Below are 19,845 nucleotides of genomic sequence, written 5' to 3' on the forward strand. Positions count from 1 at the left end.
ATTTATAAGTGACGAATATTATCTAAAGCAAACATTTTTTAGTATTCTGTGCATTAAAGTGACTTAGCTTTTGAACCGGGGTCTGCTTCATTCTCCACCGACGCATTTCAAGGTTTTCTTCAGGGTCGGGGACATGAAGAGCAGAATTATCCGGGATTTATAGCATAACGCTAGTCCGTGGCAAAGTTATCCGATGGCTACATTCCGGTGGGGAATGAAGCAGACCCAGTTCAAAAACTAAGTCACTTTAATGCACAGATATACTCAAAAATGTTTGCTTTTAGATAATATTGTCACTTTATAAATTATTAATTATTAATCACAGTACGTAAATAAGTGCACATTAGTTCAAAAAATATCACACAATATAATGTTCCAGTGAGGACGTGCTACCACACTATTCCTTGGTGTGGCATTCTGAGGAGCATATGTGATTTGAACATGTGAATTGTGGTGTAATGTGGTGTACTGGTATTTATCGTTTGATTCTGAACCCAAAGCAGTACTGGTACAAAATCAGAGGACTGCTGTCATCTCAAACCAGTAGTCTACCAGGGAGACCTAGAGAGGTTGGGGTAAGGGAAGGGTATAGGGGGCTAGTTTTGGGAGGGCTGCTGTATGGAGAATGGATCGCTTGAAAATAGCTCCTATTGAACCCTTGATAAAGCCATTATATGGCGAAACGGGGTCCCATCGGTCTGGCTAGTAATGCTGCATAATAAAGATAAGTGACAAAAACTTACTGAGACTATGTCTTATTAAAATTCAACTGTAAAGTAAACCAGCAACAGTAATGATTTTTGCACATCAAGGAGGAGGTGGCAAGGGTTTAAAGATTAAGATATTAACCCCCTTAATTTCAATATTGCATATGCATGTGTTGCCCCCCTTCTGTATATAGTCCACTCAGAGTGGTTCATCTATATTTGTAGAAGATTCATTTAATCTCACTTCATCATCTTCTTTATTCTGGTAGTGATTCATTGTGTTACAAATTAGACAACACTTGACTTTCACCATGATGAAGAAGTAGGTCCATTTCACATTCACCAGGAAAGTGGTAGGTTTTGCTCTTCTTTAGAACACTCATCTTCGTTATACTGGGGTGGCTGGATGTAAGAAGGCCAAATCTGCTGTTAGTATAAACACTGGCTGAATCTGGTCCAAAACTGTCACTGTCCCAAAGAATTAAAGATCAATAAGAACTGAAGACCTCTGGATGATGTGCAATACAAGGACTGGAGATGCCAAACCACACATGCAGTTCTAAAGTAAAAATAAGAATTCATCATACTGGCACCAATAATCAAATACCACCAAACAATCATAGAAAAAAAACCAACAAACACCTGTCCAGCAACCAGATAAAATCAAATACCATCAAACAAGTTCAAATACCACCACACGTGATTTAATAATTCTGCACACAGTGTAGAATCAAAGCAAAGGCATAGCGAAATGAAATTGCAGAGGCAAGCAAAAGTCACAGTGGTTTGAACCAACTCGAAGGCAAGGCATAGGCAAATTAGAACAAAATTGGCAAAGCCCGCCAAAATCACCAATTTCTTGACACTGTTGTGTGTGTCTGCCCGAAAGCGAACTGTAAAGTGACCAACGACCAGCACATGACACAACTAATATAGTAAGTGTATTCAGGTAAAGTCCAGGTGAATGGATATCGCCAGGTATATAACACACTTCTAAGGGGTGTTGGAGTGGGGGCAGGAATGGATGATTCGGAGAGGCAAGAGACCAGGTATGATGCCCGGGCATGTGGCGTATCATCGCGGGGCACGGGTGGTGGCCCCCTGGGGTAACCACAAACTATTGGCACGAAAACAGGCGCCTCCAATACACCCGCAGGCAAGATTCCCGTAGACGGGGGAAAAAAGACAGGCAAAGGATCAGCAGCGGCGGCAAGACCTTGGCAGACGACCTGCCGGCACGAGCATCTCTCCTAGCGATGGGGCGAGCTGCTGGAGCCAAGTGGGGCTGGCGATCTACCTGTTGGACATGCCTGCTCTATATTATCAACCCTACAACATCTAACTATATTTGTATGGGTAAAGTAGTTCCTAATTCAACATCCTAGCCACATAAACATTGTTGCTATACCTTTGTACATTTAAATATGCTTTATGGTTTCATCCTGTCATAAGCTAACCCCCACCATAAAAAAAAAAAGTTAACAAAATTATTCGCTTCAAGCTAGACTGTTTTCCATACCCTCTTAAGAAAAGTTGTAGATCAGTGCAGACTTGGTACTCCGGATTGCGCTTACAGGTCAAGGCATTGAAGTCTGGGTGACCACATTAGAATCTCCTGTGCTCTTATCTCTTATGCTCCGCCATGGCACCTCCACACGTTTATCACTATACAAGCGCTAGGAAACATTTGTATATATGTTTCATTTCATTATACCTTCACATAAAAGAAGTGACCACAAAATATCACAAAAAGGCCACCAGTCTGTAAAAAGTCATCTGAAAATGTATCTTGTAGCAAGTAGAGCAATTTAAGGCTGATTCACTGTGACTTTTTCCCCACTCTCTGCCTAGGAATCGGGCTTTTAAAATGGTTATACATTTTACCTCTCTAGCACTGATAAATCTGTAGAGTACAATGTCACTCATCTTCCTTCATTGCTTAATTTCTGAGCGCTTACCGTCCGCCTGACTGCATCATCGTTTTCTATTAGCATCTCATATTTCCTGAAAGCTCTTTATCAGTTTATCGGAAAAGTTAAATAATTACAGGCCGTAACTGTACCTCATGCCATCTCCTACATCTGCTGAATGCTGAGAAAGTTTATGAAGATTTTCTTTAAATCTGACACATTACGATAACAGTCAAAGAACATAAGAACAAAAGAATAGCCTTAGTGGGTCAGACCAGTGGTCCATCAAGCCCAGTAGCCCGTTCTCACGGTGGCCAATCCAGGTCACTAGTACCTGGCCAAAACCCAAGGTGTAGCAATATTCCATGCTACCAATACAGGGCAAGCAGTGACTTCCCCCATGTCTTTCTCAATAACAGACTATGGACTTTTCCTCCAGGAACTTGTCCAAACCTTTTTTAAAACCAGCTATGTTAGCCTTTCTTATCACAACCTCTGGCAATGCGTTCCAGAGCTTAGCTATTCTCTGAGTGAAAAAAAATTTCCTCCTCTTGGTTTTAAAAGTAACTTCATCGAGTGACCCCCTAGTCTTTGTAATTTTTGACGGAGCGAAAAATCAATCCACTTGTACCCGTTCTACTCCACTCAGGATTTTTTTTATTAAGGTAGGCGGTTTAGGTCATGGCCTGTATCTCAAATGTGTATGTTTGTGTTAAGTTGTAGATGTTATATGCTAAGACTTTTTTACATCCGCAGTCACTGTGTCTTTTTCTCAGTAGAATAATTTGTGATAGTAGTTAGCATTGACAGAGAAAGGCTTGGACTTGAAAACTTGGATCCCAAGGGGAAGTTTCTTTCCATCCCTACTGCTTTGATTCATGGCGATTGGATAGGATGGAGAGACAGAAAGTGAAGTACTAGCAGAAATTACTACTCCTACTACTACTATTAATTATTTCTATAGTGCTACCAGATGCACACAGCGCTGCACAGAGTCACAAAGAATATGAAAACAGTCCCTGTTCGAAAGAGCTTACAATCCAAATAGGCAAGACAGATAAACAGGATGTCATGAACACAGTTAAGGGGTTGGAGGGCAGAGGAGTAGGATTAAGGATTGAAAGCTATATCAAAAAAGTGGGCTTTCAGTCTGCTTTTAAACAAGGGAAGGGGCTTGACGGACAAACTCAGGTAATTTATTCCAGGCATAGGGGGCAGCTAGATGAAAGGAATGAAGTCTGGAATTGGCAGTGGAGGAGAAAGGTAACGCTAAGAGTGACTTAACTGAGGAACGGAGTTCTCTGGGAGGTGTATAAGGAGAGAGAAGCGAGGAGAGATATTGAGGGGCAGCAGAATGAACACACTTGTAGGTCAGCAATAAGATCTTGAACTGTATGCGATAGCAGATAGGGAGCCAGTGAAGTGATTTAAGGAGAGGGGTGACATGAGCATAACGAGGTTGGTAGAAGATGAGTCGGGCAGCAGAGTTTTGCACAGATTGCAAGGGGGAGAGGCGACACAGCGGGATACCAGTTAGGAGTAGATTGCAGTAATCTAAGCGTGAGCTTATGAGAACTTGGACAAGGGTCCGGGTATGTGCTCAGAAAGGAAGGGGCAAATTTTGGTGATATTGAAGAGATAGAAGCTTGGATATTCGTAGAACATGAGAGGTCAGACTTGAGGACCACTCCAAGGTTGCAAGAAGAGGAGACTGGAACAATAACAGTATTATTTACTGAGATGGAGAAAAGAGGAGGAGCAGAGGGTTTAGGAGGAAAAAAGGAGCAGCTCAGTCTTGGACATATTTAGTTTCAGATGACAGCAGGACATCCAGGCAGCAATGTCAGCCAAACAAGCAGAGACTTTTTCCAGGACTTTAGGTGAAATTTCAGGTGTAGAGAGGTAGATCTGGGAGTCATCAGCATATAGGTAATACTGGAAGCCATGGGAGGAGATCAGGGCACCGAGGTAAGAGGTGTAGAGAGAGAAGAGAAGAGGTCCTAAGACTGAACCTTGGGGTACACCAACTGCTAGCGGGTAGCAGCAGAAGAGGGACCCACCAACACATACATTAAAGGTGCGTTGGGAAAGGTAGGAGGCAAACCAAGAGAGGACAGAATTCACAGAATCCAAATGAGGACAGCATATCAAGGAGTAAGCTGTGATTTACAGTATCAAAGGCAACAGACAGGTCAAGAAGGATAAGGATAGAGTAAAGACCCTTAGATCTGGCAAATGAACAAGTCACTGCAGACCTTAGTGAGGGCAGTCTCTGTGGAGTGTTGGAGGCGAAAACCAGACTGTAGAGGATCGAGAATCTGTTGAGTTGAAAGGAAGTCCAGGCAGCAATGGAGAATAGCACGCTGGAGTATCTTGGATAAGAATGGAAGAAGGGAGACAGGATGATAGTTGGACGGGCAGGAGGGGTCCAGTGAGGGTTTTAGAGATAACACATTTAGAAACACAATAATGAAAGGAGAGTTCCATGATCTCAAATATTGCGTTCGATTCTTGTTGCCTTATCTCAAAAAAGATATAACGGATAAAGGGGATGGGACTTCTCTCATATTAGGAAAGACTAAGGTGGTTAGGGCTCTTCAGCTTGGAAAAGAGAAGGCTGAAGGAAAATATGACTGAAGTCTACAGAATCTTGAGTGGTATTGAATGGGTTCAAGTAAATCAATTTTTTACTTCATCAAAAATAACAAAGTATAGGGGACACTCAATAAAGTTACAGGTGAAATACTTTTAAAACCAATAGGAGAAAATATTTTTTCACTCAGAGAATATTTAAGTTCTGGAACACATTGCTAGAGGCAGGGCAAGATTAAGGCATAGACAAACTATGTACATGCCTAGAGCCCAAATGTATAGGAGGGGCCTTCTCAGATGTGATAATTCAATGGCTCCCAAGGCAGATTTTTGATTTTTACTAGAAGAAAGAAGAGCCAAGGGATAGAGAGGGATGCCAGGAGCAAAGGGGGAACTATTGCTATCCACCTGTTCATTGTCTTCCAGCCAGCAGGAAAGAGTCTGGAAACAGCTCTGCTTACATGCTGCTTCTTCCTTTGTCGATATTCCTCGACAGTCAGACACATGCAGCCCCTTTTGTGGAAGTGGGATGGATTTATATTACGATAGGGACCCAATATATATATTTGCCTAGGGTTTCAAGAAATGGTTAATCTTGCCCTGCCAGAGGATGTGGTAACAGCAATAAACCTACCTGGTTTCAATAAAGGTTTAGACAAATTCCTGCAGGAAAAGTCTATAGTCTGTTATTGAGACAGACATAGGGAAAGCCACTGCTTGCCCAGGGATTGGTAGCATGGAATGTTGCTACTATTTGGGTTTTTTGTCAGGTACTTGTGACCTGGATTGGCCACTGTGGAAAGAGGATACTGGGCTAAATGGACTATTGTTTTGACCCAGTATGGCTATTATGTTCTTATGACTTCAGTATTGATTGGGTAAATGTCTCATTGGGACATACTAGGAAGGTTAAAATTTCTAGATGCCATAATTGACTGCTTCATGGAGAGGAAAAGTTATTTTCAATCTAGTTCTTACTGGAATATAGGTGTCAATATGATCAAGTTTGTCATAATCAGATGAAGAAGAACATTATTCAATTTTAAAATTAGGGGCTATGATATAATTAGGAGAAAGCTAAAAGGGGTGATTGTCAGAGTCAAAAGTTTGCACAAGAAAGGGTGGTAGATGTATAGAATAGTCTCCTGGTAGAGGTGGTGAAGAAAAAGACTGTTTCTGAATTGAAGAAAGCATGGGACAGACACATTAGGTCTCTTAGGGAGAGGAGGAGATAGTGGATGCTGTAGATGGGAGACTGGATGGGCAATTTGGCCTTTATCAGCCATCATGTTACAATGTTCTCTATAACTATAAAGTTCTATGACCTTACAATGCAGATGTAAAGAACCTAGCCAATAGGGAGAGGAGGAGATAATGGATGCTGCAGATGGGAGACTGGATGGGCCATTTGGCCTTTATCTGCTGACATGTTTCTATGTTTTTATGATCTGTAATTTACCATTTAATGGCCATAGTACCTGAGGACTAGAGGATGGCCAAAGGAATGCTGATTTTTGAAATGGACTCCATGGGTGATCTGTGAAACTACATACTAATGAGCTTGATGTTGGTCCTGGGCAAAATATTAGAATCTATTCCATGAAAACATAATTACTTGCCACATAGGTATACGAGTTAAAGGAAATGAGTCAGCATGGGTTTAACAATGGCAAGTCTTGCTTTACTGATTTATTAGATATTTTTTTGAAGGTAGAAACAAACATGTAGGATGTGAGTGAGTCATCTGATATGGAGCAACATTTTAGGTAGAAAATATAAACAGGAACAGAGATATCCAGGTCAGGATGTCTCAAGGTTTGCTAGTATTTAGAACAGGATCTGTTGTTGTGAAAGAGTTTCCTGGACTTGAGGGATGAGGGCATTTGAGGGGAGTTTAAACAAGAGGCAACTAAGATATCTTTATGGTATTAGAGGTCAGTAATTTGAGGACTGCTCAGGTCTGTGTACTATTGCTATGTCTTTTTATGGTACTGCCTTTGAATGTACTACATGTAAAAAAAGAATTTGTCAGGAATGTGAGACCTCTAAAAGAGAGTATAAATATCCAGAAGCATCCATTTTTCAGGGCAATATATCATCCAATCCGCACTTGCAATCAGATAGCCATTTTAATCTAGATAGATTTGGAACCCTGATCGTACAGGAATCTTGGATTGAAGGATGGTGGTGGTAATGAGAGTAAAGCTTGTTTAAAAACAAACCTCCATTTTTTTCTCATATGCTCCTGCATCTGGAATCCTGGTTTTTTAAGCTGTCAGGGTGGTCCTGTATCTGATTTTGTTCAGTTACTTTTCAGCCATCCTTTCATCACCCTAAAGAAAGATGGCTGAAATACCGATCAAGTAAACTTGGACAGCTTCAAGAATCAATCCTTCATCTATCTCATAGAATATTGTTTTCTGACTTAAACACCTGGCATGCATTGGCAGAATAATTTCATCAAGTACATGATGTTTACATCAGCTCATGTAAGCTTCTCAGCAGGCAAGGATGCATAATTTGAAGAGGACTCTGCTTTGGGCTTTCTTTGACCTATAGTTGATGGATTTAATGATTTTCTTCCAACCTACATGGAACTTCACACAGCTTCACATCTACTACAGAGGTGCTAATAGAGTATGCAAAACTCATACCCTGGTTCCATATGTGAATTTGTAGGTTGGTTTGTAAATTGAAAACATTAAAGTTGATGTGTATCTGCCCTCATTTTTCCCCTTAAACCTAAGAGACATACCGTATTTGACTTGAAGCTTTTCATCTAAGACTACAATTCTGAAATCAGTTCTTAACAGACAAGTTGTGAATCGCATGATGTTGTGTTTGACAGCGTTTTCATCTGATGTATTGTTTTGAGGTAAGACAGGGTTATTGAAAAGATAATATTAGAGACAATTCAACACATTGAACTCTCCTTTGGCACTTTCTTTGCCACAGTCAGATTCCTGAGGGCATGCTTTAACAGAATCTATATTTTTTCAGATGTTTATATATTAAGCAGTCAGTCACTCAGTAACTCAGTGTACCATCAGCTGTCCAAATTTGTATACACAGGGTACTGACATTTGTAGCACAAATAAAATGCACGGCATATCGTCCAGTATAAAAAATACACGGATCCAAGTACATTCGCACATTTCCTCGTTTCCAATTTCTGCAAAGAATTAAGAAAATTTATTGCGTGGGATGTCTGAACATACCGCAGATCATATCTAGAATCTAGTTCAGCTGTAATCATTTCTTCGTAGGCCTCAAAAACTGAAGAGGCACATTTCCATTCCTTGTATCAATGACTGATGAGAGGTTCACCCAGACTAGCAGAGATGGCGGGACACAGAGGGGAAGGATAACTGTTGAGAGCCAACTTCATCCTAAACCAATTTCCTATATAAAACTCTTCTTAATTTTCAATATAGCCACTTTCACACTCTTCTGGTATTGCAGCTCATTGAGTTGAAAACACTCAAGAGATTATGCCTTGATTTCATAGATGCAAGAGATAGCCAAAGGTGCTTAGAGCTGATAATATTTCTTGACAGCTTGTGTATTATTGTGGTTTTATTATTACTGCTTCCAGTCACAATGTTAGTGATAAGAAATGCACAACGTTGTTCCCAACTGTTAACTGATTGTCCTAATTCATCATCTAAGTAGAAGAATAAGAAATCAAATAATATTTCACTTAAGAGAACATATGAACATAAGAATTGCCGCTGCTGGGTCAGACCATCGTGCCCAGCAGTCCGCTCATGCAGCGGCCCTTAGGTCATAGACCAATGCCCTAACTGGGACCAGCCCTACCTTCATACATTCTGGTTCAGCAGGAACTTGTCTAACTTTGTCTTGAATCCCTGGAGAGTGTTTTCCTCTATAACAGCCTCCGGAAAGAACGTTCCAGTTTTCTACACTCTGGGTGAAGAAGAACTTCCTTACGTTTGTACGGAATCTATCCCCTTTTAACTTTAGAGAGTGCCCTCTCGTTCTCTCTACCTTGGAGAGGGTGAAACAATCTCTTTTTCTCTACGAAGTCTATTCCCTTCATTACCTTGAATGTTTCAATCATGTCCCTCTCAGTCTCCTCTTTTCAAGGGAGTAGAGGCTCTGTTTCTCTAATCTCTCACTGTATCGGCAATGAGCTGGTGGCAACCCTGACTGTGTGCTCAGCCCACTCTGCCTACCTGGACCCGTGGAACCAAGTTTGACACCAGTTTGAAAGGCTGGGGATGGGAGTGTGGAGTAGGCCACAAAAGTCGCCCTGTGTCAAGAATCCGCTGCCTAATAGCACCATAGCACTGCGAATACTACACAAGCTGCTTCTCTGCACTTTAAACCATTTTAAGCAACTTTATATTTTAGATTTTACTTTAATTTTACCTGTGTTTTAACTGTTCTACTGTTTAATTTTTTTTTATTCAGCTTCTCTTGCTTCTTCTGCCGCCGCACAGCGGCGGCGCGCCAGACACCTCCCCCCAACAGGTCAGCTGATGTACTATAAAACCGGGCCTTTTGCGGCGCACGCCAAAGGAGCGCACAAAAGGAGCAGATCCTGCTCCTTAGTGCGCGCCTTCGTGCGCAAACAGAGGGCGCCACTAATAATACATTTTTTCTCCCCAACAATAAGAATACTACACAAAATAAAATTTGGTTTCATATTTCTTTTATTGCTAAGTCTGCGTTTCTTAGGAATACAATTTTCTACCAATATCTACTCATCACAGCTTTAGGATGTCAGGCAACATACCCACTAATAGTATTTCAACCATCGTCCCCCACAGTACGCAAAAAACATTCCATACTACTCCTCCTTATTAAAAATTCCAATATCTACTTTATCTTATAACAAAACTGAAAACAAATACACTAACCTCTTTAGAATTGGGCTCATTAACACCAGATCAATTAAAAACTAATATCATCTTATAAAGGACGATATAGTCCACAACAATCTTACATTTCTTATTTATTACAGAAACCTGGCTCACTGAAGGTGACGAGGCCTACACTATCATTCTGTTGTCCCCCTAACTATGAGTACTTATATAACCAACCGTCATAACCGCAAAGGAGGAGGTTCTAGCAGTTATTTGTAAACAAAATCTATTAAACTTACATGATCATTCTCCAAAGGCTTCCACAGTTGAATATCTTCATCTCAAATGTAATCTAAATAACCAACTTATTTTTCTACATGCTCTATGTTCCCCCCCCAAATTGGATCAAAATATACTTTCACATCTTCAAGATATTATATTTGATTTTTGCTCCGGGACACAGATTCCATTGATTTTAGGAGATTTTATACATACATTTTGACGATATTTCTAATCCACACACCAAAGATCTACTAAATATTCTAAAGCCTCTAAACATTCATCCAAAAATAGCGGAACCAACACATATAGCAAACCACACACTGGATATGATTTTTTCCCCACCTATCTCAACAACTTACATTTCTGACTTGACCGTAACGCCTGTCCCCTGGTCAGATCACTATTTTATTTCTTTCTCTCTAGAAATACTTAAACACAACTTACCACAATTTTTACCAAAAACCTAAAACCATAACTGCTCGTAATTATAACAATTTGGACGACACAGACATAACTTCTTTTCTTGATCCTTCAATCTTAACGTCTTACACTGATTCTATTGAAAATCAATTATCAGCCTGGAATACATCTCTCTCATCTCTTCTAGATTTTAAAACTACCACCGATAACTAAAACCATTTCTGTGCGTAAAATTATAAACCCTTGGTACACAGCAGAACTCCATTTGATAAAACAGCAATTGCGTTCATTGGAGCGGAAATGGCGAAAAAAATAAAACACCAACTAACCTTCAAATCTACAGGGATAAACGTCACACAGTATAAAAATAAAAATCAATCAGGCAAAAAAAACCTATTATTCTAAAAGAATTGATAAAGCGAAAAACTCTTCTGAATTATATAAAAATTTTAAAATCAATAGATCCAAAAAGTAACATAAACAACTCTACCCAAAAATCTACATTAAAAGCCCAAGAACTAGCTGACTACTTTTGTTCTAAAGATCAACAACATTCGTAATTCCTTTTTGTCAAACACAACAAACAATTCTTTAGTTTCTGATCTAACTAAATCTATTCCAATAGCTAAATGTTCAAATTTTAATACCCCTTCAATTCAAGACATTGAATCCATTTCTAAAGCAAGTTAACCTAAAAAACTCTCGTTCCAACAACATTCCACCTTTCTACCTAAAAAAACATTTTTCACATTTTGGACCTTTCATTCATTCTCTTATTCAGACCAGTTTACTTACTGCCACAGTCCCATCCCAATGGAAGACAGCAATCATTACTCACCATACTTAAAAACCATAAAATTAGCATTAATGAGTTATCTAATTATCGCCCGATAGCTAATTTACCATTTTTAGCGAAATTAACGGAAAAATTGGTTTTAAACCAACTTTCCGAATTTATAGAAAACACAAACGCACTCCATCCAAATCAAACAGGATTTCGAAAATTTCATAGCACAGAGTATTCTTTAATAGGTCTAACAACAAATATCCAATACTTCTTAGACCACCATAAATCTGTCATTCTTTTCTCTTTGGACATCTCTGCAGCATTTGATACCATTGAATCATAACTTGCTCTTAAATAGGCTAGAAGAAATCGGTATAACAGAGAACGTTCTTTCCTGGTTCACTTCTTATCTTGCAAACCGTAAATCAATAGTCAGGTTTAACAACGATGAATCCGCAACTTATTCCTCCTCATTCGGCATTACCCAAGGATCTATACTGTCACCTTTGCTGTTCAATATTTTTCTCTCTCCGTTATTAGTTATCTGCCAGTCCATAGGTTTCATTCCATATTCTTACGCAGATGATATTCAATTAATTCATCCTTTAGATCCAGAAAAAAACACTGAAATCACAACCATAAATCATAAATTGGAAATAGTACAAAACTGGCTCAATGCAAACAAATTAGCACTCAACTTAAATAAAACCAAATCAATGTTATTTTCCTGGAAAAAAGATTTAACTCTATCAAATCCTTTTACTCTTAACAATATCCCACTTAACTTAGTCTCCTCTGTTAAAATCCTTGGAGTAATAATAGACGACAAACTGGACTATCATGAACACATTTCTAACACAGTAAAAAAGTGTTACTATAAATTAAGAATGATTCGCTCAATTGCCAAATTTCTCAGTTTAACATCAATCAAGATACTTATACATTCATTAATAATATCTACACTAGACTACTGTAACGCCCTTCTTCTCAACATTACACAGAAAGAAAAAAGGAGATTACAACTAATACAAAATACAGCCATTAAATTAATATTTAACGCAAGAAAATATGACCATGTTACACCTTTGCTAATAGATGCTCACTGGCTGCCAATAGGTCATAGGATTACATTTAAAATTATATTACTAATTTTCAAATCACTATTATCAAATGAACCTTTATTTATAACTAGATACTTAATCCCACACAATACACAACGATCACTACGCTCATCTGGACAAAATTTACTTGCTGTACCTTCTTTGAAAATTATTGGAACACGTAGATCAGACATATTCACTGTGATGGGACCTCTATGGTGGAACGCCCTGCCACAGTACATTAGAATTGAAAAAGATACCTCTTCATTTAAAAAATTATTAAAGACCTATTTATTTAACGACGCTTTTAATAATTGAAAACTTTTTATATTTCTTGGATATGCTTTTATCAATGCTATGGTTTTAAACATCCCCTCCTTTTGTACCTTCCTTTATTTCTATAAAAAACTTAAAAATTGTAACTTTTAACCTTTTTTTCCTCCCGACTCATGTATGTATAATATGTAATTATTATGTATATTGTTAGTTTCTTTTTATTGCTCTTTATTGATTTTGTACATCGCTTAGTAATTTTAATAGGCGATTAATCAAATACACTAATAATCTTGAAACTTGAAACTTAATGAGTGGCATAATTAATGGAAGCATAGCATGCTCTGGACAGCCAAAATGATGAACTCATCCAGTTTTGAAGATCAGAAACTTCAAGCAGATTACTAAGTTTATGCTTTTTCTATGTTTGATTTATTATATATGTTCTCTTGTGGACCGCCAAGAACTTTGGATTGTATGGTATAGAAATATATATTACATTACATTAATGATTTCCATTCCACCATTACCTTGTGGTTCAGGGTGGATTACATAAGAATTGTCATGATGTTACGATATATATAGGCAGATTACATAAGAATTGTTATGAAATTAGGTAATACATAATGGGTAATATGAACATTTTAGATTTGATAAAGAGTAGATAATATAGTAGGTGAAGCTTGGGATCTAGTCATGTTAAAAAGGTTTTATGTATTTTTTTGAAGAGTAGGGTTTTTGTTTCTTTTTTGAAGGTTTTGTAGTCTGTGGTCGAAGACAGCAGATTGATGAATTGTCTGTCTAGTTTTGCTGCTCTGGTGGCCATTAAGTTGTCATATAGTTTTCTTCGTTTGACATTTTTGGTTGGCGGATGAGTGAATAGTAAGTGGGTTCTCCTGTGTCTGGTTGAGGTGGATTGAGTTAGTCGGTTGTTCCAGTATGTTGGGCTGTCTCCGTCCATAGCTTTAAATAGTAGGCAGTAGAATTTGAAGTATACTCTTGCTTTTATTGGGAGCCAGTGTGAGTCGTGGTATGCCTCTGTGATGCGGTCATATTTTTTCAGTGAATAGATGAGTCTTAGGGCTGTATTTTGTAATGTTTGTAGTTGTTTTATCATGGTCGCTGGGCAGGGGAGGTATAGTATGTTGCAGTAGTCTATTAGTCCAAGGATTAGAGATTGTACCAAAAGTTGGAATTGTTTCCTGTCGAAGAATTTTCAAATTTGTCTTAGTTTCTCTTGGTTGCGAATTATGTTTTTATTATTTTGTTGATTTGTGGTTGCATGGTATAGCCTCTGTCAATTAGTACTCAAAGAAGTTTTAGCGTGGATTGAATGGGGTATGAGGTCAAATTTATTACTAGGTTTGTTAAGGTTGGGGTTTTGCTGTTTTCTAGGATGGATAAAGTTTGTTTTGTCAGAGTTAAGTTTTAATTTGTGTTCTGTCATCCATGTTGCTACTGTTTCAAGTGTACTATGTATTGTGCCTATCATGGTAGGCGCTGGATGGTCGAAGAGGAGAAGAATGGTGATGTCATCTGCATAGCTGTAAGAGGTTAGGCCATATTTGTCTAGGCAAGAGCTGAGGGAGGCTATGTATAAGTTGAAGAGTATGAGAGACAGAGGTGATCCTTGGGGTACTCTGCAGGGGTTGGACCATGGTTCAGATTTTTCTTTGTTTGTTTTAACCCTGTAAGTTCTGGATTGTAGGAAGCCTTTAAACCATGATAATACCTTGCCTGAGATTCCTATGGAGTCTAGTGTTTGTAGGAGGATGTCATGGTCTACCAGGTCGAAAACTGCGGAGTGGTCAAGTTGTATGATCAGTGTTTTCTTGCCTGTACTGAGGTGTTGTCTAGCTGTGTCCAGGAGTGTTCCTAGTAGGGTCTCAGTGCTGTAGTTGGTTCTGAAACCAGACTGTGTGGGGTGGAGTAAGTTGTGGTTTTCTAGGAACGAGGTTAGGGTTTTAGCTACGAGGCCTTCCATTAACTTGACATACAGTGGGATTGAGGCTATGGGTCTGTAGCTGGATGGTTGGTCCATTGTTCTCTTGGGGTCTTTTAGTATCAGGGTTATGATGATTTCGCTGAGGTCTTGTGGGAAAAGTCCATCTATGAATAAAGTTTGTATCCACTGTAGGAGCAGGGATCGGAATAGTGTACTGGAGGTTTTCAAAAGGTATGGGGGGCAGTGGTTAAGGTTACAGGCTGCGTGGCTGTATTTATTATATAGTTTGAAGTTTGACCATTGTATGGGTGAGATGTGGGACCAGGTTTTGTCCAGAATATGGTGGAGGTCGATGTATTTGCGTGAGTTGTAAGTTATTTTTTTGTGTGATTGGTGTGCTTTTGTTATTGGTCCAGTTAATTTTGAAGGAGTAAGTGTAGTGATCTGACCAGATGGAACGGTTCCATTTTCCGTTTGACGTTTGGATCTCTGGTTGTGTGGGTTGTTGGGACATGTAGGCTGCGATGTCGAGTTGGTGTCCTTTTTCATGTGTGGCTTGAGGGTCTAAAATTTTGTATGTTAAGGCCTCGAGGTATGAAAGTAAGGTTTCGACTTGTTTGCAGGATTGATTTTCAAGGTGGAGGTTGAGGTCGCCTAGGATTAAGTTGTAGGTTGTCATTAGTAAGTTTCAGTGTATAAACTCTTCAAATATTGGTTTTCTGTGTTCCAGTTACCTGGGGTTATGTAGCAGAGCATGCATGTTAGTGTTCTTTTGAGTGATGTGCTTGAAAGTTGACAGGCTAGTAAATCCATGTATGGGTTTGTTGTTTTGTCTTGTATTTTTAGATTTATGTGTTTCTGGCTATGATGGCAATTCCTCCTCCTCTTTTATTTTCTCTTTAGACCATTGTTATCTTGTGGCTCTTTGGGCAAACTTCTGTTATTTTGGGGTCTGAGTCAGAAGTAAGCCAGGTCTCTGTGAGGAAAAGGCAATCCAGGTTTTCTTCTTCTATTCAGTTTTTTATGTGTTCTGTTTTGGGCCCTTTTCATCCTGTTGTTTTTGGAGTTGAGGGTGTACCTGACTATCTAGGGAAGTTGTTCCTATTGCATGATCCAAATGTCAAATGAATGTCCCAAGCGTGTTCAGGCAAATCAGAGCCTCCTTCTCTGACAACTGGGCGGACTTGAGCCTTCAACACAAAGGAATGAGGTTCAGTAATTTTCTTTTAGGAGGAAGTCAGTCTAAAGCAGTGGTTCCCAAACCTGTCCTGAGGGACCCCCAGCCAGTCAGGTTTTCAAGATATCCCTAATGAATATGCATGAGAGAGATTTGCATATAATGGCAGTGACAGGTATGCAAATCTCTCTCATGCATATTCATTAGGGATATCTTGAAAACCTGACTGGCTGGGGGTCCCCCAGGACAGGTTTGGGAACCACTGGTCTAAAGGATTCTACTTTTAAAGGAAAAAAAAGGTTTCAGTTTGTTGCATGATGATCATTCAACAGAGTTTTCTTTCAGCAGTTAAAGAGGTAGCACTGCTAAATGTTGGTACACGATAATACAATCTAAATAACATAGATTGGCATGTACTGATAACATTGGAAATCTTTGTTCCCTTTCCTAGGCATAAATGAGTTTCCTTTTGATGTCCTCTGCTGCGAAATGCTGCTTTATGTGAAAGGCCATGTGTATCACATTGGCTGAAACCTGATGAGGAGAAAAGTTAGAGCCAGATAAGAAGCCACAAGGTTGCAAACTATCTTGGGAAATGATCATGTCCTGATGGGCTCTGGCATAGGTTGACTCTTTTTCTTTGAGGCAGTAGCGTAGAAACGGGGGGGGGGGGGGGGGAGGAGAGGTGGGGGGCAGTCTGCCCTGGGCGCCAGCATCCCTCCTCTTCTCTGCCACTACCTCTTCGCACTCCTCCCCTCGCCATGCATGCACCCCTTTCCCTTTGCCGTATCTCTAGTTGTTTATCGCCGTGAGCAACAAGTTCAATGTGCTCCTCGTGACGGTGTCATCTCTCCCGCCGATGTCTCTTCCAGGTGCCGCGCATAGGAAGTTTCAAGTTTATTATGGTTTGATATACTGCTTTAATACCAAAGCGGTTTACATTATAAAACAATTTTAAAACAAATAAAAATAATTAAAAACAAGGGAAAGGACACATATATGTGAATTTGAATTGTCACGACATAGCACAAGAGGAAAAAAAGGGGAGGGTTTAAAATTTATAAAATAAAAAAAATTGAAAAGGTAATGGGAAGAACGGGTGATCCATTTAACGAAATCTCAAAAGTATCCTTAGAGAGAGAGGTTTTAAGGTTAGTTGGACTTTCAGCTCAGCTGGAATCTGTTTCAACTAGGTCTAACAATGCCATTAGCATCCATTCAGAGTTATTCATATTTTTATTTATTTTCCCCACATTTATTCCCACTCTCTGCATTGCTTCTTGGTAAGGGAGGAGGAGGAGGTCCTCATCACATCTCGGTGGGGAATAGGAATGTCTTCTCCAGAACTGGTACATCTCACTTGTAGGTATCACTTTAGTGCAATGATTGGGATTCCCTCCCTCTCCTCCCAATAAATAGTCACTTTCTAATATACTCAAATCTCACACTGAGGAAAGTGATTCCTTTCAGTTAGCCTGCTTTCATACTTTTAAAAGCATTTTCTGCAGGGGGGAAATTTCAGGATAGTTGCAAATGATTACAGACAATCTTTTTTCCTCACCAGATCAATTGAAAACGTAACATAAAGCCTTCATTAAATATTTAAAATAAAATCTGAACAAATAAAACAAACTTGAGGATTATTTTGAACCAATCGTTTTTCGAGGGTAAAAGGGCTTGAAAGCAAATATCTAACTTACGATAAGTAGCATCCAATAATCTGTCGAAGCTACCTCCAATAAAACGCTTCCCAAAAATAATGATCTCCCCGAAAATAAGTCCTAGCATGATTTTCGGGGTAGGTCATAATATAAGCCTTACCCCCAAAATATGCCCTAGGTAAGACTCCTCCCCTCCCATTCCTTTGTGCACCAGAACCTCACCGACCTTCCCACTGTGAGCCTTACATACAGGGTTGCTTCATGGCCCTTCCCGCCAGTGACTTCCCTCTGCCTGCTTCACTGATGATGTCATCAGCAGTGCGACAGAGGGAAGTCCCTGGCGGGGAAGGCCACGAAGGAGCCCGTTGCCAGTGAAAACCTCATTGCATTAAAATGGCGATCACAGTAAAAACCTAAGGAAAAGAAGCAAACAATTACTTTTATTCTTTTGCTAAATTATTGCTATTTGAATTTATTCTGCATCAAACAATTTGGGTGAAGTTACAAAATTTCAGTGACGTGGCAGAGGGAAGGCTTCGGAGGTATGTAAGGCTCACAGTGGGCTTATTCTAAGACTTTATTAAAGCAGCAGTGTTGCAACAAGAACTCGACACGAGTTGTGTTTCGGCTGACTGACCTGCATCAGGAGTCAATATTTGCAGAAAGATATTTCTGCAATCAGCTTGCTCATTAATGTGACATAGCAGAAATTCTCCAGCAAGAGACCATTGAAGATGGCACCAAAACCGACGCTGAAGTGTACAGAATAAAGGTGTACTGTACATGCAATATTTTGTGTGTCTGAGCAGGTATAAATATCTATGACATCAGTCCTGATGATCTTCCACCTTGGCTAAACTAAACTAAAGCTTGGATTTATAGACCGGGTTATCCCCAGTTAGGAGCTCGACTCGGTTAACAAAATTATAAAATAACAAGAAGGTTTCTAGTTAAAAAGATATAGCAAAAATTCATGAGCAGGAATAGCCAAAATAATCATGCCTTAATTCTTAATAACTAATATATCATCTATGAAGGCCCTGTAGATATTTTGTTAACAATAGAGTTTTCAAAGTCTTGCAAAATGATTGAAAAGAACCCAATCCTCTTATTGCAAAAGGGATTCCATTCCAAATCTCCGTTAGTCTAAATATATATGACTGACCCAATTTCCCGACAGATTTTATTTCCTTAAGCGAGGGGAATGAGAGTTTATAGTTTTGGGGTACGCCTTGCATAACATGCTCTCTTAGCGTTCCAAAATAACGGTGCCAAAGGTATAAATATACCAAACAAAAGTTTGAACACAATACATGCACATTTGAACTGAATCCTAAAATGAACAGGTTGCCAATGAGGCTTTCTCAGTAGCGGGGACACATGTAGGCCTGTATCTGCCCGATATTCAATGCTATTTAGCTGACTGGAGATGGTTCCTGGCCGGCTAAGCAGGCATAACTGCTAATATTCAGTGGGAAGTATAAGGCTGTTTTCCACTGAATATTCTGGTTGATGACCTAGCCCAGTCACTGGCTATGTCCTGCCAACATTCGTTGGCTAACTGGATAAGTTAAGTGGCCAAATAGATGTCCTAAATAGCAGGTCTATAGCATAAGAATGGCCATACTGGGTCAGACCAATGGTCAGTCTATCACAATTTCCTGTTTCCAACAGTGGCCAATCTGGGTTACAGTACCTGGCAGAAACCCAATCCAGAGCAAGCAGTGGCTTCCCCCACTTCTGTCTCAAGAGCACACTATAGACTTTTCCTCCAGGAACTTGTCCAAACCTTTTTTAAACTCAGCAGTATTAACCATCACAACCACATCCAGTGGTGTAGCGAGGATGAGAGGTACCTGGGCCGGTGGCACTCCTCCCCGCCCTTTTCCCCTGCCCCCCCCCCCCCATACCTCCAGCTCTTCACCAGCGTGAGCAGCAACTCCGACCTGCTGCTTGTGCCAGCGTCGACTCTCCCTCTGATGTCACTTACTAGGCACGGGACCCCTTCCCCCTACCTTTTTAACTTCGGCGCGAGCAGCCATCGGATTCAGCACTCTCTCTGAAGTCATTTCCCAGGTGCAGGTCCTGGACGTGACGTCGGAGAGATCACCAAAGCTGACGTGGTAGCAAGTTGGTGGCTGCTTGCGCTGAAATTAAAAAGG

At 39.8% G+C, this 19,845-nt stretch overlaps 1 protein-coding gene across 1 annotated transcript in view; it reads right to left on the reverse strand.

The window, feature by feature from the left end:
- SYT1 (synaptotagmin 1) overlaps positions 1-19,845 on the reverse strand; it is a 656,423-nt gene that overhangs the window by 68,914 nt on the left and 567,664 nt on the right. The window lies entirely within an intron of this gene.

This window comes from Geotrypetes seraphini, chromosome 7 (genome assembly GCF_902459505.1).
Source record: "Geotrypetes seraphini chromosome 7, aGeoSer1.1, whole genome shotgun sequence".
NCBI classification, from domain to species: domain Eukaryota; kingdom Metazoa; phylum Chordata; class Amphibia; order Gymnophiona; family Dermophiidae; genus Geotrypetes; species Geotrypetes seraphini.